This window comes from Equus caballus, chromosome 16 (genome assembly GCF_041296265.1).
Source record: "Equus caballus isolate H_3958 breed thoroughbred chromosome 16, TB-T2T, whole genome shotgun sequence".
NCBI lineage: Eukaryota > Metazoa > Chordata > Mammalia > Perissodactyla > Equidae > Equus > Equus caballus.
The window spans coordinates 6,438,779-6,461,319 of NC_091699.1; the positions used below are offsets into that span (position 1 = coordinate 6,438,779).

The 22,541-nt window shown below is 35.3% G+C and overlaps 1 pseudogene; it reads left to right on the plus strand.

The window, feature by feature from the left end:
* Window positions 1-19,146, plus strand: part of LOC138917974 (regulator of DNA class I crossover intermediates 1-like) — a 72,608-nt pseudogene extending 53,462 nt beyond the window's left edge.
* The last annotated feature ends 3,395 nt before the right edge of the window (window positions 19,147-22,541 follow it).

The window sequence follows — 22,541 nt, forward strand, 5'->3', positions numbered from 1 at the left end:
TGTTTATCTTTTCGAAGAACCAGCTCTTGGTTTCATTATTTTTTTCTATTGTTTTCTTTAGTCTCTATTTCATTTATTTCTGCTCTGATTTTTATTATTTCCTTCCTTCTGATTTTGGGCTTTGTTTGTTGTTCTCTTTCCAGTACCTTTAGGTATGCTTTTAGATTGTCTATTTGGGATTTTTCTTCTTTGTTGAGGTAGGCCTGAATTGCTATAAACTTCCCTTGTAGAACCGCTTTTGCTGTATCCCACAGATTTTGGCGTGTCATGTTTTCATTTTCATTTGTCTCCAGGAATTTTTTGATATCTTTGATTTCTCCATTGACCCAATCATTGTTCAGTAGCGTTTTGTTCAATCTCCACATTTTTGTGGCTTTTCTGGTTTTCTTTCTGTAGTTGATTTCCAGTTTCATACCTTTGTGGTCAGAAAAGATGCACGGTATTATTTCGATCTTCTTAAATTTATTGAGACTTGTTTTGTGGCCTAATATGTGATCAATCCTGGAGAATGTTCCATGGGCATTTGAAAAGAATGTGTATTCTGTGGTTTTTGGATGGAATGTTCTGTATATATCTACTAAGTCCATCTGGTCTAATGTGTCCTTTAAGGCGAGTGTTTCCTTATTGATCTTCTGTTTGGATGATCTATCCATTGGTGTAAGTGGAGTGTTAAAGTCCCCTACTATTATTGTGTTACTGTCTATTTCTCCTCTTATGTCTGTCAATAATTGCTTTATGTATTTAGGTGCTCCTATGTTGGGTGCGTAGATATTTATAAGTGTTATATTTTCTTGTTGGATTGTTCCCTTTATCTTTATGTAGTGCCCATCTTTGTCTCTTATTACAGTTTTTGATTTAAAGTCTATTTTGTCTGATATAAGTATTGCTACCCCTGCTTTCTTTTCTTTGCCATTTGCATGGAATATCTTTTTCCATCCTTTCACTTTCAGTTTGTGAGTGTCTGTAGGTCTGAAGTGTGTCTCTTGTATGCAGCATATACATGGATCTTGTTTTTTTATCCAGTTGGCCACCCTATGGCATTTGATTAGAGCATTTAGTCCATTGACATTTAAAGTAGTTATTGATAAATATGTATTTATTGCCATTTTGTCACTTTCTCTTTTTTTGGGTGTTTTAGTAGTTCTTCTCAGTTCCTTTCTTTTTCTCTTGCTCTCTTCCCTTGTGGTTTGATGGTTATCTTTAGTAATATGTTTGATTTCTTTTGTCTTACTTTTTGTCCTGCTTGTTATAGGTTTCTGGTTTGTGGTTACCATGAGGATCCTATTTAATATACTGTGCATGTAACAGTCTATATTGAGTAGATAGACTCTTTAGCTTGACCTCTTTCTAAAAGCTCTACTTTTTCACTCCCCTCCTCCCACATTATGTTTTGCACATCATATATAGTCTTGTGTTTAGTGTGTGTCTATCTATTACCCTCTTATCATTGAAATAGGTGATTTTAGTACATTTGTCTTTTAACCTTCATATTATCTTCACAGGTAGTTGATCTGCTGCCTTTACTGTCCTTTTACCTTACTAGTGATTTTATTGCCTGTCTTTTGTTGTTGTTGTTTTGGGTTTTTTGGATAATTTTTTTTTATATCTCTATTTGTGGTTATTGCTTTCCCGCTTAAATAAATCCCTTCAGCATTTCTTGCAGAACTGGTTTCTTGGTGATAAACTCCTTTAATTTTTGCTTGTCTGGGAAGCTGTTTATCTCTCCTTCCATTCTGAATGACAACCTTGATGGATAGAGTATTCTTGGTTTTAGGTTTTTTCCTTTTAGCCTTTAAATATGTCGTGCTATTCTCTTCTTGCCTGTAGGGTCTCGACTGAGAAGTCCACTGATAGTCTGATGGGCTTCCCTTTATATGTCACTTGCGGCCTTTCTCTTGCTGCTGTTAGGATTCTCTCTTTGTCTTTAATTTTAGACATTTTGATTATAATATGTCTTGGTGTGGGCCTCTTTGGGCTTCTCTTGTTTGGAGCTCTCTGTGCTTCCTGAAGTTGGATGTCTGTTTCCTTCTTCAGGTTAGGAAAATTTTCCTCGATTATTTCTACAAATAAACTTTCTGTCCCTTTGTCTCTCTCTTCTCCTTCTGGGACCCCTATAATCCGAATGTTAGCACGCTTGATATTGTCCCAGAGTTCCCTTACTTTCTTCTCATTCTGTCTAATTCTTTTTTCTCTTTTCTGTTCTGCTTGGGTGATTTCCTCTAGTCTTTCATCTAGTTCGCTGATCTGTTCTTCTCCTTCCTCTACTCTGTTATTGAGTCCCTTGAGTGAATTTCTCATTTTGAGTATTGTATTCTTCATTTCTGATTGTTTTTTTTTTATATCTTCCAGTTCTTTGCTGATGTGCTCACTGTGTTCATCCATTCTTCTCTGCATATCTGTGAGCATCCTCATGATATTTTGTTTGAATTCTTTGTTGAGTAGGTCACTAGTTTCTGTTTCACTTAGTTCTAATCTACAAGAGCCGGATCCTGTAAGCTCTTCACAGCAAAAGAGACTCAAGTTCAGAAAGATTAAATAACTTGTTCACAGTTACACATTTGAGCCAGGATTCAAACTTTTGTCTTATCTGACTGTATATTTTCAACTATATTAATTGTTTTGTCTTTTTGTCTTCAGTATGTACATTGAGTACATATCATGAATTCATTTAATAGAATTTATTGTCGTTCTCCTGTATGCTAGACACTGAAGATTCAGTGGTGAAGAAACAGTTTTTGTTCTTATGAAGCTTATATTGTGTTATGCACTAGACTCTGCAAGGTACAGAGATGAAGGGACATGGGACCTGTTTTAAGGAAGCTATGGTCTAGTAGCTAGACAGAAACAGAAAAAATATAATACATTTAGATAAATTGCTCCAATTGGGGTTTGTACAAAGGGCAGTGGGAGACAAGTAAAAAAAAATTCTAAGTTTCATGGCTAGTCAGGAGGAAGATGTAATAGAGGAGAAAACTTTTGATCCGGATATCAATTAATAAGTTTACCAAATGGACAAACTGCCTTCATACTATGAAGAAGAAGCAACATAGATAGAAACTAACAAGTGAGAGAGTATAGCTTATTTTAGAAGCTGCAAAGTAACTTCATTCCAGTTGTTATTGCTGCTACTATAGTGTAAATTGCAAGTGATGGTGGAATGGCAAAAGATAATTCTAGACAATATAAAGGGCTAGATCATAAAAGACTTTACATGACATATACCAGTTTTATTTTCTGTCACCAAACAGAGCCACTGAAAAAATTTTAGTAGAGGAGTTTGATGACATCTGAGTATTAAAAAGTTGACTCTAGCAACAATGAGAGATTTGAGAAGTGGCATGACTCAAGGCAGGGCAAAAAATAATGAGGGCTTGAAGTTGAGCAGTGTAAGTAAGGATGGAAATGAGGGAAGAGCTATCACAAAGATTTAGAAGATCTTGATTTGATAGTTGTTGTTGATTAGTTACGGGAGAAGGAAAACATTGAAGGAGACCTGGATTTATTATTTGGGTAAATGGGTAGTTGATGGGATAGTGCCATTCACCTAGATTGAAGCGTTAATGTTTTATTGAGGATTTTTGTATGTATGTTCATCAGGGATATTGTCCTGTGATTTTCTTTTCTTGTGGTGTCCTTGACTAGTTTGGATATCGGGGTAATGCTGGCCTCATAAAAGGAGTTTGGAAGAGTTGTCTCCTCTTCTCTTTTTTGAAATAGTTTGAGAAGGATAGGTATTAATTCTTCTTTGAATGTTTGGCAGCATTCACCAGTGGAAGCCATTGGTCCTAGACTTTTGACATTGGGAAGTTTTTGATTACTGGTTTGATATCTTTACTAGTTATAAGTCTATTCATATTTTCTATTGCTTCATGAATTAGTCTTGGTAGGTCGTATGTTTCTAGAAATTTATCTTTTTCTTCTAGATTGTCCAGTTTGTTGTTGTATAATTAATCATAATGGTGTCTTATGATGCTTTTTATTTCTGTGATATCAGTTGTAATGGCTTTTCTTTCATTTCTGATTTTATTTATTTGAGTCCTCTCTCTTTTTTCTTGTTAAGTCTAGCTAATGGTTTGTCAATTTTGTTTATCTTTTCAAAAAACCAGCTCTTAGTTTCATTGATCTTTTCTAGTGTCTTTTAGTGTCTATTTCATTTATTTTCACTCTGATCTTTGTTATTTCCGTCTTTTACTAACTAGGTTCAGTTTGTTCATTTTCTTGTTCCTTGAGGTGTAAAGCTGTGTTGTTTATTTGAGATCTTTCTTGTTTCTTAATGTGGGCATTTATCACCAGGAACTTCCATCTTAGAACTGCTCTTGTTGCATCCCATAAGTTTTGGTATTTTGTATTTCCATTTTCATTTGTCTCAAGATATTTTTTAATTTCTTTTTTGATTCTTCTTTGACCCATTAGTTGTTCAGGAGCATATTATTTAATATCCACATATTTGTGAATTTTCCAGTTTTCTTCTTGTAATTGATTTTGAGTTTCACGTCATTGCAGTTAGAAAACGTGTTTAATGTGATTTCAGTCTTCTTAAATTTATTAAGATTTGTTTTGTGGCCTAACATATGGTCTATCCTGGAGAATGTTCCTTGTGTGCTTGAGAAGAATGTGTATTCTGTTGCTTGTGGATGGAATGTTCTGTGTATGTATGTTTGGTCTATCTGGTCTAAAGTGCCATGTAAGGCCAATATGTTTTTATTGATTTTCTGACTGGATGATCTATCCTTTGATGAAAGTGGGGTATTAAAGTCCCCTACTGTTGTATTGTTGTATATTTTCTCTCTTTAGGTCTGTTAATATTTGTTTTATTTATTTTGGTGTTCCTGTGTTGAGCGCATAAATATTTACAAATGTCATATCCTTTTGTTGGATTCACCCCTTTTTTATTATGCAGTCATGCATTGCTTAATGATGGGATACATTCTGAGAAATACGTCAGTAGGCAATTTCATCATTGTGAGAACCTCATAGAGCATACTAAAGGGGAACAAAATTTGCCATCTCAAAATGTGTCTCTTTAACGTGAGGATTGTTTTAGGCTGACTATTTCTGAGAAAAAAAGACTTAGAAAGTTTGTCTTGTAACCTACCCCTTAACTGCCTAAAAGAATTCAGATTAAAAAAAGCTGTCTGAGGAAGCAAGCTATCACCTTAGCATAACATGAACTAGGTGATAGACAGGAAGGCACCTAGAAAAGCCTGATTTTTGGACTCCCTTCTGTGTTTTTCTGTTTCTGTGGCCAAACACATGTTTTCTAAGCATTTGCTCCTTTTCACTTACCTGTGAATTGCCTTCTTTCCCTTTCAAGTCCCTGACTCTCTTCATCTCCAACATCTTATTTTGTCTTTACCTGAAGATGATATTTAAGGTGAAGGCTTTGGCTAGTTACTTGGTTTTATTGTGTTTCTCACATGTGTACATGTTATTAAACTTTTGTTTTTCTCCTGTTAATTTGTCTCGTGTCAATTTAATTTTTAGATCAGCCAGAAAAACCTAGAAGAGTAGAGGAAAATTTCTTCCTCTCTTACAGTACTTACACAAACCTCAATGGTATAGCCTGCTACACACCTAGACTATATGTTACTTTTCTTAAAGGATCACTGTTGTATACACAGTCTGTTGTTGAATGAAACGTTTTTATGTAGTGCATGACTATATAATGACCTTCTTTGTCTCTTATTACTCTCTTTGTCTCCAAGTCTCTTTGTATTAAAGTCTATTTTGTGTGATATATGTATAGCTATGCCAGGTTTTTTTTTGGTTTTCATTTGCATGGAACATCTTTTTCTGTCCCTTTACTTTCAGACTGTGTGTGTCCTTACCTCTGAAGTGAGTTTCTTATAGGCAGCATATAGATGGATCTTGTTTTTTCAGTCTGTTTAGCCACTCCATATTTTTTGAGTGGAGAATTTAGTCCATTTACATTTAAAGTAATTATTAATAGGTGTGGACTTATTGCCATTTTGTTCATTTTTTTCTGACTGTTTTGTAATTCCTTTGTTTTTTCTTTTTTTCTTTCTTTGTGATTTGATGATTTTCTGTAATGGTGTGCTTAGGATTCCTTTTTCTTTATCTTTTGTGTATCTACTGTAGGTTTTTGCTTTGTGTTACCATGAGGCTTATGTAAAACAACTTATAACATTTTAAGTTCTTAAAAACTTAAGTTTGAATGCATTCTAAAGATCTAAATTTTTACTGCCCTCCCAAGTTTTATGTTTTTGATGTCACAACTTATATCTTTTTATCTTGTGTATTTATTAACAAATCATTGTAGTTGTTATTTTTAGTACTTTTGTCTTTTAACCTTCATACTAGCTTTATAAGTGATTAACCCATCACCTACAACATTAGATTATTCTGAATTTTACTATATAGTTACCTTTACCAGTAAGATTTATAATTTTATATGTTTTCCTGTTACTGATTTAGGGCCCTCTTGGTTTAGCTTAAAGTCCCTTTAACATTTCTTGTAAGGCCAGTCTAGTGATGATAAACTCTTTTAGCTTTTGGTTGTCTGGAAATCTTTTTATCTATCCTTCTATTCTGAAGGACAGCTTTGCTGGATAGGGTATTCTTGACTAGCAGTTTTTTCTTCCAGCACTTTGAATATGTTGTGCCACTCCCTTCTGGCCTGCAAAGTTTCTGCTTAAGATCTGCTAATAGTCTTATGAGGGTTTCCTTGGATGTAACAAGTTGTTTTTATCTTGCTGTTTTTAAGATTCTTTCCTTGTCTTTAACTTTTGATAACTTAATTATAATGTGTCTTGGTGAGGTCTCTTTGAATTCATCTCATTTGGAACTCTCTGGGCTTCCTGGATCTGGATGTCTGTTTCTTTCCCCACGTTAGGGAAGTTTCAGTCATAATTTCTCTAGATAAATTTTCTGCCCCTTTCTTCTTTTGGGACCCCTATAATACAAATATTGGTCCACTTGATGTTGTCAATAAGTTCCTTGTGCTATCTTCATTCTTTTTCATTCCTTTTTCTTTTTGCTCCTCTGATTGGGTAAATTCCACTGCCCTGTCTTTTTGTTTGCTGATCCTTTCTTTGGCTTCATCTAGTCTTCTTTTGTACCTTTCCATTGTATTTTTCAGCTCTGTGATTTATTTTTGGTATTTTTCTTATACTTTCTATGCTATGTTCTCTTTGTTGAAATTCTCTCTTTGTTCGTGTATTTTTCTCCTGACCTTGGTGAGCATCTTTATGATGGCTAATTTGAACTCTTTATCAGGTAAATCACTTATTTCATTAAGGTCTTTTTCTGAGGCTTTATCTTGTTCTTTCATATGGAATGTCTTCTTCTGTTTCTTTATTTTCCTGGATTCTCTGTGTTGGTTTCCATGCATTCTGTAAAACAGCCACCTCTCTAGTCTTGAAGAAGTGGCCTCGTGCAGGAGATGAACCTTATGTTTCAACCCTGCTGTAGCTCTTGGTTGTCTCTCAAACCTGTGTGGTTGTTCAAGCAGTCTACCTTATTTTTAGTGGCTCCCAGTATTTGAGGGTGTGCAAAAACCTGCCAGTGTCCCAATAGGGAAGATCTCAGTCAACATCTAGATTCAGTCTAATTGGAAACTGGACCCTGATGCAGCAGCTTTTGAAGTATGTAAATATATCTCATTCATGGGAAGACTTTGACATGAGCATTTCTGTGTGCTCATCTGCACTGAGCCCTGGTGTGATAGCCATATAAGAACTGTTTGTTTGCTGACATCCTGTTGAATCTATGAACACAAGCCCTGCTGGCCACCAGAGCCAGGCTATCAAGGGATGTGTCTTTTGGGCAGCTGACACAGAAACCCTGGTGCTAGATATGTGCACAATCTCCTTTCTTGGAGACATTAGCAACCTAGGGTGGGACAGATGGAGAGTGTGAAGATGGTAACTATTGGGCTTCCTGGTCTCTGGAGAGGATTGCAATTAGCCCCTAGGTCTGTGCTTAGTTAGAAGCTTGTCCCTCAGGCCACAGGTATGAAGATAAGCTAATAGGCTTCTTTCACAGAAAGATGGGCATTTCAGTCTGCTGCCTCACTGCTGTGCCCTGGACCGGTAGCTGGTTAGGGAACTCTTTCTTTGTTCATTATAGTCCTGTGGGACCTGTGAACGTAAACTGTAGGGGAGGAAGACAATTCCTCTACCCTCTGGGTCCTTCTGGCTGGTCTAAGAATTAAATTGACATGAGACAGAATAACAGGAGAAAATCAAAGTTTGATAACATATGTACATGGGAGAAACCCAGGAAAATCTTGCTGGAGTGGCTGAAATTGCCACCTTAATACCATCTTCAGCTAAAGATAAAGGAGGATATTGGGGGTAGTGGTTTGGGACTTCAAAGGAGAGGAAGGCAATTTACATGACGATGGAAATGGAAATGTTTGATAAACAAGTGTTTGCTGAGCCATCTGTAGACAATGGGAACTGAAAGAGATCTTTTGATAAAATGGCCCTTGCTAGATGTCTTTCTGTCTACCACACCTAGAATTATCTATGGTGGTATCTCCTTCCTGGGACAGGCCCTTCTATCTTAAATTCTTTTAGGCAGTTAGGGGGAAGGTCAGAATTTCTTTCAAAGAGTCAAAGACTCTTTTGTCCTTAAAATAATCAAGGCAAAGAGACACATTTTGGGGTGGCAAATTCTTTTTTTTTTTTTTTTTTTTCTGGGAAAGATTTGCCCTGAGCTAACATCTATTGCCAATCTTCCTCTCTCTTTCATTTTTTTTCCCCTCCCCAAAGCCTCAGTGCATGGTTGTATATTCTAGTTGTAAGTCTTAGTTCTTCTATGTGGTCTGCCGCCACAGCATGGCTGCTGACAGACGAGTCATGTGGTTCCATGCCCGGGAACCAAACCCAGGCCACCAAAGTGGAACACACCGAACTTCAACCACTAGGCCATCAGGGCTGGCTCAGATGGCCAATTCTGATCCCCTTCAAAGCCTTGCTGGCTACCAGAGCCAGCTGATCAAGGGGCATCCCATGGGTGGCAGCTGCGAAAACTGGGCCTCCAGACAATGTGCACAAGCTCTTTTCTGGGAGATACTGGTGACTTGGAGCAAGGCAGAGTTGGACTGTGAAGATGGTGCCCGCTGGGCTCTATGGTCTTTGGAGAATATTTCAGTAGGCCTGTAGATGTGTGTTAAATTAGAAGCCTGCTCCTTAGGCCAAAGATTTAAGATAAGCAAATAGGCTTCTCTCACAGAAGGATTGGGGTGCGATTCAATCTACTGTCTCTTTGCTTTGCCATGGAGGATAGCCAGTTAGGAACTCTTTCTCCATTTGTTACAGTCCTGTGGGACCCTCAAATGTAAGCTCCATTCTGCAAGGTACTGGTGACCATGAGCAAGGCAGCGGGAGAGTGGAAAGATGGTACCCAGCCTCCGAGTTCACTGGAGAGAATTACAGTCAGCCCTTAGATGTGAGTTTAATTAGAAGCCTGACTCTTAGTTTGCAGCTATGAGGATAAGCTAATAGGCTTGTTTCACAGAAAGACTGGATAGTCAGTGAGCTGCCTCTGCTCTAGGCCCTGAGGTGCAGCATGGTGAGCCTGTGCGAGCCCTTTAGGAACTGTTTTTCCGTTCCGTGTAGCCTTGTGGGTCTCATGGACACAAGCCCTGTTGGCTTTCAAAACTTGACGTTTTGGGGGCTTATCTCTTTGGTGAAGGTCTTAAAAGTTCAAGTACCAGATATGAGGGTCAAGCCATTCACTCCTTGGGGAGAAGCTCAGAGTTGTGGGTTCCCTCCTGGTTGTGGATCACCATGCCCAGGTGGGGTTTATGGTAAGATTGTGTCTCGGCCTCTCCTACCCATTTGACTGTGGGTTTTTTCTCATTCCCCTGATGTATAGGAGTCTCTGAGCTTGTTTTGGGGTTTCTTTCAGAGGAAGTTGTTCTGTATGTAGCTGTAGATTTGGTGTGTCTGTGGGAGGAGGTGAGTTCAGGATCCTCCTACATTGCCGTCTTGAACTGGAACTTATTTAATTTTAAAGTAGTAGAGGAATAAGATTTAAATTATGGTTGTTACCAATGGGAAGGTAATCACTAGAGAAATAAAGACACATAGAAGATATTCAGAATTCAAGGGAGTGGGGATGTCACACTAGGAAACCTGATCAAGATGGGAAAGAATGAAATAACTTTTAGATAAATGGGAAAGGTAAAATGTAAGGAATGAAACCTGCTTAGCAATTAATATATGAAATATAAAGAGGTTGATTTTTCTTAACAAGATTCAAAGAATATCAAATTGAGAAGAAAAAAATAATCTTTATAGTTTTTCAAGAAACATGTAGAACATAATAATAGAGGTTAAAAATAAAAAGATGGCAAGATATATGTAAATAAAATATATATTATTGGAACAAGGAGAGTAAAAATTCAATGAAAAGGCCATTCAGAAAGGAGAAGAGGTGATACAGAGTTACTGATCCATACAGATCATGAAATCCTGCTGGGCAGACATTGTGTGAAAATCTTGCTATCCTAGAGGATGGGGAAATTCCTTAAATAATTTAGTTTCTTCTCTTTGGGACCATTTTATTTGTCTGTTATCCTCTATGAACAGATCTGAAGTGGATATTGGAGTGTTTGCCTGTCTCGGGGGTCTATATAGCTTTCTCAGCTTGTGTCTTACTGGTGCAGGTTTGGGGCTTGAATATTCTAAGAGTTGAACGTACAAGGCTTTTTAAATGATTAAATAGTGAGGTTAGAAAAGAGGCTTTGCTCGACAAAGTTATTCAGGGCTCCAAGCTGGTAGGGACTCTGGTATCTTCAACTGGTAGGTTTCCAACTTGTTGATACTGGGTATAGCGGAAGGGAAAAGGAAGTGGAGGATTGTGGAGAAAATTTTTATGGGCCAGCACTGGCAGTGGTGTACACCACTTTGCCCATGACCAGAACTTAAATCACGTGTCCAAACCAACTCCAAGGGAGGGTAGGAAATGTGTTTTAGCTGTATGCTTAAAAGGAAAGGGAAACATGTTTGGTGAACAACTAGATGGTTTCTCCTTTATGCTACCTATTTATCAAAAACTGTATATCCCACCAACAGAGAATATATGTTTTCTATAAGTCCCTACTATATTTGCAAACATAATTCATGTAGTAAGCCACAAAGAAAGTCTAAGAGATTTATCTAAGGAGAGATTCATAGCCATATTCTCTAATAAAAAATTCATTAAATTAGAACTAAAGAAGAGGAAAAGAAGTTGCTTAACCTCCCTTATCTTCTTGAAAATTAAGAAACACTCTGGTTTTGAAAAAGAAAAAAAGAAAAGGAAATGAAAATAAATTACAAATTACATAGAAATTGATGAAAACCAAAACCAATGATGTATTCTGTAGAAAATTGATACCTCTAAGAGCTTTTACTATTTAAAAAACCTGAAAATAAATGAACTGATATCCAACTTAACAAATTAGAAAAAGAAAAACAGAATAAATCTCCAAATTGCTTTAGTATCTTTTCCTTTTTTCAGCTGCATTTGTTATGATTACCTGAATCCTTTCTTTTTTGTCAATTCATTTCTTATCAAGTGTCTCTTCTGTTGCTTGCTGTTTCTAAATGAATTTCAATTTTGTTTTGTTTTATTGTTTGTCATAGGCAAATTTTTCTTTGTGAGTTTAAAATTATCTTTGTGGAATTAAAGTAATATGAAGGAAGAGTACTGTAAAATGATTTGGTGGGGTGAAAAGGGAGCTATAAGTGGATATTATTGTGTATACTTAGGAGTTCTTAAATTTTATTTTTCTTTTAGATTCTGATGGAAAAAGGAGGAACGTGTTCTTTAAAAGGCAGGCCAACCTCTACTATGAAAGTCTGTCAGTATAAGTGAATTTTTTTCTTTTAAAAAAACTAACATTTAAGTGGAAATTGTTTTAAGTGCTTTTTTTTTTAGGTTTTTGCCAGCAAATATGTTTCCTAGATATCTTAGAATATACTAGTGATGCAATTGTCTTCAAAACTACTTTTATCTTTTATAAAATGTGTTATACATGATGAATATATGTAACATATATGTACGTTTTAGCGAATAATAGTAAAACAGATACCCTTGTACTCACTTTGTAGCTTAAGAAATAATACGTAATCAGTACATTTGAAGATCTTCTCAATTGCATTTCCTATCCTGCCCCCTAGAGGTAACTATTATCCTGAATTTGTTTTTATGGTATCACACATAGACTTTTACATTGCTTGGTTTTGAACTGTTCACAGATTGAGGCAAATGCTATATATTTTGCTGCAACTTGCTTTTCTTTGTTCACCCACTCTGATATTTGTGACTCTAATATACTTAATTATTTATTTACTGCTATGCAACCTTCTGTTGTGTGAATGTACCTCAATTTATACATTTTCTGGCATTGGTTATTTAGATTGTTTTGAATATTTTGCTATAATAAACAATGCTACTTGGACAATTCTTGACATTTCTCCTGGCACACATGTATAAAAAATTTCTCTTGAATATGAGTCAAGGAGTAGAATTGGCTAGTTCAAATGTTATGTGCATCTTCATCTATTCTAGGTAATACAAGATTGTTTTATAAAGTAGTTGTGCCAGTTTAAACTCCCACTTGCAGGAGCTAAGACTCTTAGTTGTTATATATTCTCACTAACACTGGATCAGCTTTTTATCATTGTTGGAATCTGGTATTTCATTGTAATTTTAATTTATATTTCCCATTATTAATTAGCTTGATTTGCCACCCCTGTTTATCTGTGAAATACCTTTCATGTCTATTGGTCATATTTCTTTTAGAAAGTTTGGCTTTCCTTATAGGATATATCTTTTCCATATGTAGATATATATGTATATATCCTATATATCTTTCATATATATACACTAGATTCTAATTGCTTGTAGGCTGCGTGTAGCAAATACTTCATATTTGAGTGGTCATTTTAGTTTATACTGTCTTTTTATGAAAAATAGTTTGTGGTACTTTTTAGATATTCTGTGATGGAATGATTCTTTCGGATATCTACTTTGCTAGGATACCTAGAAATCTTTATCAACTTTTTTCTTTTGGATTTAATTTAAATTTTTGAAGTGTAAACCAGTAGTCTGGTTTCTATCCTATCTTGTCTGCCCTATTTCCTTTTGCCTCATATGAGTAACTTTTTTATTGGTTTATGGTTTATCATTTTACTATGTTTTGTTGTGTTCTGTTTTTCTTCAAAATAAAGCCTAAGAATATATAAACACACATATTCACATGAGTCTTAGTTCTCCACTTTTCTCACTTAAATGTAGTATAGGATATTTTGTATAATATAGGATATTTTATAGATGAAATAAATGGATTCATTTATTTAGTAAGTTTCTTATAGATTTCTCCATCTTAGTACTAGACATTTCTTCATCCCTTATTTATGACAATTTGGTAATCTATTATGTGGATGGGCTATAGTTTATTCAGTCATGCCCTGTTGGTGGACATTTGGCTTGTTTCCAGTATTGTGTTCTTATAAACAATGCTTGGTGAACAACTTTGTGTATATGTTTCTTAATTGTGGAGGTACATTTTCAGGATAATTTCTAGGAGTAGGATTGCTGTGTCAAAGGGGAGATACATTGTTTTTTTGTGTAGTTATTATTGCCAAAATTCAATTTTGATAGATATTACCAAATTCCCTGTTGCATCATTTGGCAATCTCACCAGAAATGTGCCTTTTTATTCCACAGCCTCACCAATAGAGATTGTGTTCAAACTTGGGAATTTTTGTGAGTTTTATAAAAATAGATAGGTAGACAGACGGATAGATGGCAGTTTAAGTTTGCTTTTCTTTTTCTATAAGTGAAGTTGAACGTCTTTTAAAAATATTTAATGTCTGTTTTCATTTCTTTTTCTTTAAAGTCTCCATTCATGTCTTTTGACCAATTGAATTTTTGGTATTTTTTTTCTTGATATTTAAGAACTCTTTATATATTAAAGAGATTTAGGTCTTTGTGATATGTCACAAATATTTCCTCCTAGTTTATTATTGGTTTTAGATTTGTTTTGACTTTGCTTATGATATCTCCTGCTTTGCCAAAGGATTAATGTATTTTTTTATGTGGTTGATTTTATTCATCTTTTCTTTTATACTTCTGGATTTAATTAGAAAGACTCTACACTCCCAGGTTAAATGAATTCACTTAATGTTTTCTTCTAGTGTTAGTATGATTTTATATTTTTACGCTTAAATCTTTAATCCATTTAGAGTTTATTGTGATTTAAGGTGTGAGATGTGTATTGATTCAGGTTTTTAAAATGCATCTTTTCCCTAGGCATTTGTGATACCACCTTTTTTATGTACTAACTTTTCATATGTGCTGGGCTTTCTTTACTGTTCTACTGGTCTTTCCTAATCTTTGTGTGCTAATACTGTACTATTTTTATGGTAAGTGATTTATAGTATGCTTAATTTCTAAAACAGTTACACTTCCCTTTGTACTTTTTAAAGAATTTTTCTGGCTAATTTTGATTATTTTTTATATAAACTTTAAAATCAACTTGTGTAGCTCCAAAGAAATATTTTAGTTTTATCAGGAAAATGCTAAGTATATATATTGATTTAGTGTGGATTATCATACTAATGATGTTGAGTAGACCTATCTAAGAACAAGGGATGTCTTTTTGTTAATTCAGCCTAATTTTGTATCTTTAATAGTTGTTTAGAACACCTTTAAGCACTTTAAAGTTTTCCTCAAGTAGATTCTGCATGTCTCTTGTTAGATTTGGTGGTAGGTACTTTTTGTTGTTTTTGTTGCTACTTTAGTGTGAATGCACGTCCCTCTTGGTCTACAGTATTTATGCATTGTGAAGAGTCATGACCTACTTCTCAGGCCTATTTTTAAACTTAACTTGCTATCATAAGAGAACACATTAAGCACATAATGAAAGAATATCGGACTGGATGCTTTGAGTTGATTTTTTAAATACAGCTTTTATTGTACAAGGAAGCTTCGTTTATTAGATTAGCAAATATCTGGTGCTTTGGACTTAATAAACTTGCCTTATTCCTCCTTCCTGTAGGTTGACACTTTAAATTATTATTTAAATTATTTGTTCATAAAACATTGTTCATATATTAGAAAAAATCAATTGAATTTTCTCTGTTCTCCTTTCTTGCCTTATGTACCCTTATTTTACTTGTAGATGAAAAACTTTTAAGTGTAGAATAAACCCGTAATACTCTGTCAGAAATCCAAGATGCGGAGTTTCTCAAGTTTTAACTAGTTTTGGCACACTTTTAAAATGCTCTGCAGTATGTTAGCTAAACTTATGTTACCAGCTGATATCTGCTGCCTGTGTATATATTTAGTAGAGTATTAATGAATACCATTCTTCATGAGTTAAATGTTCGTTTTCAGATCTTGAGTCTTCACAGAGTAGTTGGTCTACCAGTTACTCTCCAAGGCCCACAGATAGTTGTTTCAGTTCTAGTTCAGAGATGGTAAGTTATGCTTTTCGTTTTTTTTGCTTATTAATATATGCTATACTAGTTTAGAATTCTTTGTATATCTCATAGTGTACGTTTACATTCTGAAACAAATAGTTGAGACAATAACTAGTGCAAATATAAATGTAAACAAAAAATGAAAAATATTAAAAATGTAAGAACATAAACAGAAATATAAAATTAAAGTATAAATGAATGTGTTCATTATTATTGACAAAAGCCAATCTTATCAGGATATGTGTGTGTGTATATGATAAAGTTGTGTTTCTTTTAAAAGAGTTTTTAAAAGAACCCACTCATAAGAATTGAAACCCTAAAACAACCAAAAATACATACAAAAAGAAAACCTTAAGGCTTATATGAAGAAAACACTAAAGTGTTACTGAAGACTGTCGTCTGAATAATTGGAATGACATGCTATGTTCTGAGTGGGAATGCTGCATTTCTCATAAATCACATTTAATGGAATTCTCCTCCATCAATTCTTCCGTATTCATTTCGTCCACCTTTTGTCTCTCACTTTCCATCTGAACTGCTCTTGCTAAGGAAGGACCCCAGTGATTTCTATTTTGTCAAATACGTTGGACACTAAAGTTTTTATTTTACAAGAACTTTTAGTAATATTAATAGAAATTATGTTCTTTTTTTTTGAAACATTTTCTTCTCTTTGCTTTTATGATAACACACACTTTTGGTTTTTTCATACCTCTTTGAGTGCTACTTTATGCCTTTGTCTACTTCTCTTCCACTCTTCCTCCTATATAAATGTCATAGTGTTTATGGCTTGCTGCAGGATCCTTTTCTTCTCTTAACCTACATTCCAAACTCTAGATGATGTTATGTGCTCCAATGACTTATATACTGTCTAGTTGATGACAGTTCTCAACTTTACGACTTTAGCCCAGATCCTTATTTAGATGTCCAGTTTCCTAGCGGATACCTCTTCTTGGATGTTTCACAAAAGTCTCCTTTTTTTAATTCCTCAAACTGAATTCCCCTGATCTTCTCCCCAAGTCAGTTTTATTGATATTTCCTATATTAGTGATACCTTTTTGTCCATTCAATTGCTCGCTCTGGAAACTTAGTAATTAACTGTCATCTCTTTCTGCCTCATCTGCCTTCCTTAACCACATTCATTCCATCACTTCATTCAGTCAACTGTACTTCCAAAATACTTGGCATATTTATCTACTTCCTCAACTTCTGGTGTCAATACCCTAGTTAAGGTACCATCATCTTGTTCTTGAACTATTGTGGTTGTTTCCTAAGAGATCTATTTTCCACTCTTGTTCCACTTTTTCTCCAGTTAGCAGTCATCGTGATCTTTTGAAAACTTAAATTGAATCATGTTATTCCTCTGAGTGGATTTCTATTTTACTTTAGAGTCTGGCTACATCTTCAACTTCTGGTGTTCTCCCTCTCTCACCACACTCCGCACGTATGACATTTCACTTTCCTTAGTTTATCAGTCTCTTTTCTGCTTCAGGGCATTTATTTATATATCCTGTTTCCTCTGCCTTACTGTTACTCATCCTTTAGGTCTTAGCGTAAATATGTCGCTACTTCTGAAAGCCCCTCTTTGGTTCCTCAATCTAAATTAGGCCCCTCAATTATACTCTCAAGGTCCTTCATACTTGTTTTTCATAGTGCTTTTCTCATTCTGTCATTACATATGCACGCGTGTGATTATTTGGTTAATGCCATTTCCACCAATGAGAACGTGTGCTTTAAGAGGGCAGCAACTGTGTCTGCTTCACTTGCATTGCAGATGCTAAAAAATACTTGTTTCTTGAATAAACAAATGTATTGAGCTTGTTTTCTCTAATTTGTGTACAGCCAGTCTTAATGCTGTTTCTTGGGCTTACTTTTCCTATTTCAGTGCCAAACAACTGAGACGTATACCTCATTTTGGTTTTTAATGTTAACTCTGCCTTTTTTTTTTTTTTTAGCTTGGCTAATCAGTACTTTTATATAAGATTTTCACTAAAAGAATATTTTGGTTAGTGCAGTAATTAAGAGATAAATTTTTTGTGAAGTTGAAAAATTCAAGCTAGTAAATTGAAATATAAACCTATTAAAAGTACTTAAAATTTGACTTTTTATGTAACAGTTGTGATATTTATTGCTGTTTAATTTTCCTTTTGTCTATTTGATTTTCTGTTAGCCGATACTCTCCTTAAGTTGTTTCTTTTATGAGACTGGGCCCATAAAAGATACAATATAGATATCTTTTGACTAAAGTCAATGAGTGAATAGTTGAACAAGTTATATGTGTCAACTGTTTCTTTCGAAGTTATTACTTCTACTCCATTCTTTTTAAGTGGTTGAAGAGTGTGGTGTATATCGTTTCCTCTGTGTGAAAGGGTAGGGGGATGATGTAGCCTGTGATTATAGAGACTGATAAGAGACAAAATTCCCCTTCTCTTTTTTAGCTCTTTTGCTTTCTTTCTTTTTTTTTGGTGAGGATGATTCTCTCTGAGCTAACATCGGTTGTTAATCTTCCTCTTTTTTTTTTTTTTTTTGCTGAGGAAGATTAGCCCTGAGCTAACATCTGTGCCGATCTTCCTCTATTTTGTATATGGGTTGCCAAGACAGTATGGCTTGGCAGTAGTGTAGGTCCATGGGATCTGAACCCATGAACCTGGGCTGCTGAAGTGGAGCCCGCCTGACTTAACCACTACACTACAGGGCCGACCCTTTCTTTTGAATTTTTAATACAAGGATTGTCATTATCATTATTGTTCTTGTTATTTAAAAAATCCATAACCTCCATGATTTTTAAAAATCAAAAGTCCAGGTTGACTTGCCACCTGCCAAAGTCTCTTCTGTATTTTGAAATTTTCCATGATGTGAATTTAAGAATGTCTGCTTTGAAGTCATTGAATGATTTTTTAAAATTAAAGCATCATTTACAGCAAAATTACTAAATTTCTTTTAGCTGTCTGAAGATGAAGATCAAATATTGCAGCAAATTGAAGATTCAAATAAGAGATCCATCAAAACCAAAGAAACAACTAACAGTTTTTATTTAGAAAGGATGGCAACACTTCCACATGATAGGATTGCTAAAAACAATGCCAAAATTCATAAACAAAATGAGAATTTTCACCAGTTCTCACTTAAAGATAAGACAGATCAGTTTCCACAGTCTCAGTGTGATTCAGCACACATTGTGCAAAACAAAAGCAGTAATTGCACTGTACAAGTTGCAAGATGTGATGCATGGGTACAAACTGAGAGTGAACCTGTAATGAAAGAAAAGTTAGATGCTGCCATACAGTGTGATATAATTTCAAAATGTCAATGTATAAGTGATGTGTCTTCTCTTTGTAATGTTGAAAGGTACAGTGAAAATATTAAGGCAGATACCGCTGGAGGGCAGGAAATCCTTAAGAACTAATATGCTAAGATCTCAGCCTGAGATTTAGCATTTCACTTAATGTTCAGAATTTCATTAACATAATAAGGAATGAGAAAATGCAGCTAAGCACAAGGTGGAAGTAGTCACAAGATATATTTATGGTTTATTTTTAAACATTTTAATATTATTAATTTATGCATTTGCTTTGCATAGATATTTCTTTAGTATCTTCAAGTTTTTAGAAAATAATATATATGTAAATTTACTATCATTCTTATGGTGATTATTCATTATATTATGATATGCTGCTGTTTGTGGATTAAAAATATGTTTGCTTGCTTTCTTGTCACATTTATTGTTAGATTTGGTGCATTTGCATGTTTTAGTCAAAATGTTCTCTTCCAAGATTTTAAGACACAAAATAATACTAAATATCAAATATGTTTTCTAACCTCATTATAAGATTTTCTTAGCTACTTACATGTAAATGAGTAAGGCACAGTGTAGTAGAGAATTTAAACTTGCCCAAAAAGAAATCTGGCCTGAACTCTTGGCTTTTGGGAGGTAATTGCTAAGCCCTGGGATATCATGCCTGACAGAAATGTTTTTGTTTGCGGGGGGACCTTGGGCCAAGCCAGATAGTAACAGTGTGATTTAGGGTGGTACTTAGAGTCAAGCGGTATCAGCTTGACTTCTTAAGGAGCTAGAAAATGAGATCAGCCATGTGGGCAATCAGCCATGGGACTGTTACGGAGCCTCAATAAACGCTTTGGACACCAAGGCTCAGATGAGCTTCCTTGTTTGGCAGTACTCTGTGGGTGTTGTCACACATTGATACCATGAAAATAACACTGTCCATAGAAGAGGCCAACTGGAAGCTCCACACTTATTCCTTTCCTAGGCTCTGTCCTATGTGTTTCTAACCTAGGCTGATTTTAATCTATGTCCGTTCCCCGTCATAAACTGTAACTATGAGTACAACAGCTTTCAGTGAGTGCTTCCAGCAAATTATCAAATCTGAGTGTGCGCTTGAAACCACTGAAGTAAGGATAGTTTTGTGGACTGTTCCCTAACTTTGCAGTTGCTAACTCTTTAGATGCTTTAAGGAGATAAATATATTTAGGAAGGAAAGTGAGTATAGATTTACAAAATAAAAAAGACATAGAATAAATTATAACATACTTCTCAAAATACAATACTGGTTTAGGTTTTCTCTTGGTGAAACCATTTAATAAAAAAAAATAATTGAAGTAAATAAACATAGCTTGCTTTTCATATTTGCAATTTAAGGTTTATAAAACAAAGTAAATCTTAGCTAAGGTTTATCCAAATGACACAAATGGAAAACTTAATAATAATTACACACACATTTGTAATGTAAACTGCCAATCACAGTGACTTCAAATAAGATACTGTGCATTCAGTAATGGCAGATGTATACGATACCGATCTGGAGTTGGTGTTTAACAGAGTTGTAAAAGTGCATTGTTTTGGTCAGCATCAACTACTCTAGGAGGTTGCCATCTGAAATAATATGAGGCTATCTTTAGTGGGAGCCTCATGTAATTTACTTTTATACCACTTATCATTGTAATTTATTTGTGTAATTTCTTGCTTAATGTGTATTTTCCCCATGACACTATACATAGCAGTGTAGCGAATGGTGTCAATGATCTGCTCACATTTCCTTGGCATTTTCCATGTCAATACATGCCAAACTGATTTCAGCTGCCAGCACATGTGACTCATTTCCTGAGGGGTTTCTCTTGGCTGCAGACACCTGCTCTGCCAATTTGCAGTCAGGGAGGAAGTACCAGGGAATTGATGCTGTTTGAGAGCAGCCTTTTAAAACAATGACTGTTGGGAGTTGTTGGATAAATACCCCAGTTTCCTTGCCTCTTGGGCAAGATAACTCCCTCAGAAGTGTGTTCTATACTACTGCTTACTCAAAGTGTGATCCACTGACCTGTAGCATTAACATCACTACTGCCTGGGAGTTGGTTAGAAATACAAATTCTTAGAACTGTTGACCTTAAAAAACAAAAGAGCCTGTTATTTTACCAGCAAAATGAATGTATTTGGGAAGAGCGGAGGACTTGTAATTTGGGACATGCAAACTATGGCTAACCATAGGCAAGTCCAGAGAAGAGAGGAGAGGGGCTTGCTTTTACAGAGGAAAGATGAAAGCTGGGAGGGGCTGTTTTGAACAAAAGTCTTTTGGAGGAGACTGAGTTCATGGTGGTAATGACTTCTCATTGACTGAGTGTGATGGTTTCTCATTGGCCACGCTGTTGCTGGGCAAAGAGAAATTCTTCCTTCCTCCTGCTGGGGTGTGTCAGGTAAGCCTCTTCCTGTTGGGGATTGTGAGGTATGCTTTTTCCTGTTTGGGGTCTGTAAGGCATGGCAAGTGATAGTGCATGAAAGCTCCCCTTCAGGGCTCCCCAGCTCCATTTTAAATGAGGTTTCCTGTATTTATTTTCACAAAACCCACCCCAAAACTACTGAATCAGGATCTCTGGGAGTGAGGTCTAGGAATCTCTGCTTAAATAGGTGATGTTGTGCACTTTGAAGTTGGAGAAACACCATTCTTCCAGAGTTCTCCACAAGGATTAAGCTTCACTTGCTTACAGTGTTAACTTTCTTGATAATAAACCCTTTATTAACTTCCTTCCTTTCCTGCTTAACTTCTCTAATTCCAGGCCAGTGTTTCACCCCAAATAAACTACCTGCACTTGAATACTTGACTTAGGGTTTGCTCCTGGTGTAATCCACGTTGACAGGTTAGGAACCATGACAAATGGATGAATGAATTGTTTTTATAGGTATAACTCAGATGTTAACATTGCTAATTTTTTCACTTTTACAAGTCTCTAGTCCCAGTTTTCCATTTCTGCCACCTGCTGAAGACTCAATAAGTGGGTCTAGCAGCATATTAGACATAAATGAAGAAAGAATTAGTGAAATGAAATATACATCAGAATAAATTATCCAGAATGCAGGAGAGAAAAAGTAGTAGAAAATATGAGAGAGAGTTAATAAGGAGAATAGAGTAAGGAGCTCCAACACATATTTAACTGAAATATCTGTGACCATACAAAGTTATTACAATATAATTGACTATATTGCCTATACATTATATGCCCATGACTTTATTTTATAAGTGAAAGTTTACACCTCTTAATCTCATTCACTTATTTCACCTACCCCCAACCCTCCTCCCTTCTGGCAACCACCAGTTTGTTTATAAGTCTGTTCCTCTTTTGTTTTGCTGGTTTGCTTGTTTTGTTTTTTAGATTCCGCTGTAAGTGAAGTTGTAAAGGAATTATCTTTGACTTATTTCACTTAGCATAATACCTTCTGAGTCCATCCATGGTGTCACAAACAGTAAGATTTCATTCATTTTTATGGCTGCATAATATTTCTTTGTATATATACCACATCATCTTTATCCAGTCATCTATCAATGGACATTTAGGTTGCTTTCGTATCTTGGCTATTGTAAATAATGCTGCAGTGAACATAGGGGTGCATATATCTTATCAAATTAATGTTTTTGTTTTCTAATAGATACCCAGCAGTGGAACTGCTGAATCATATAGTAGTTCTATTTTTAATTTTTTGAGGAACCTCCATATTGTTTTCCACAGTGGCTGCACCAATTTGCATTTCCATTAACAGTGCATGAGGGTTTTCTTTCTCCACATCCTTGCCAACACTTGTTATTTTTTGTCTTT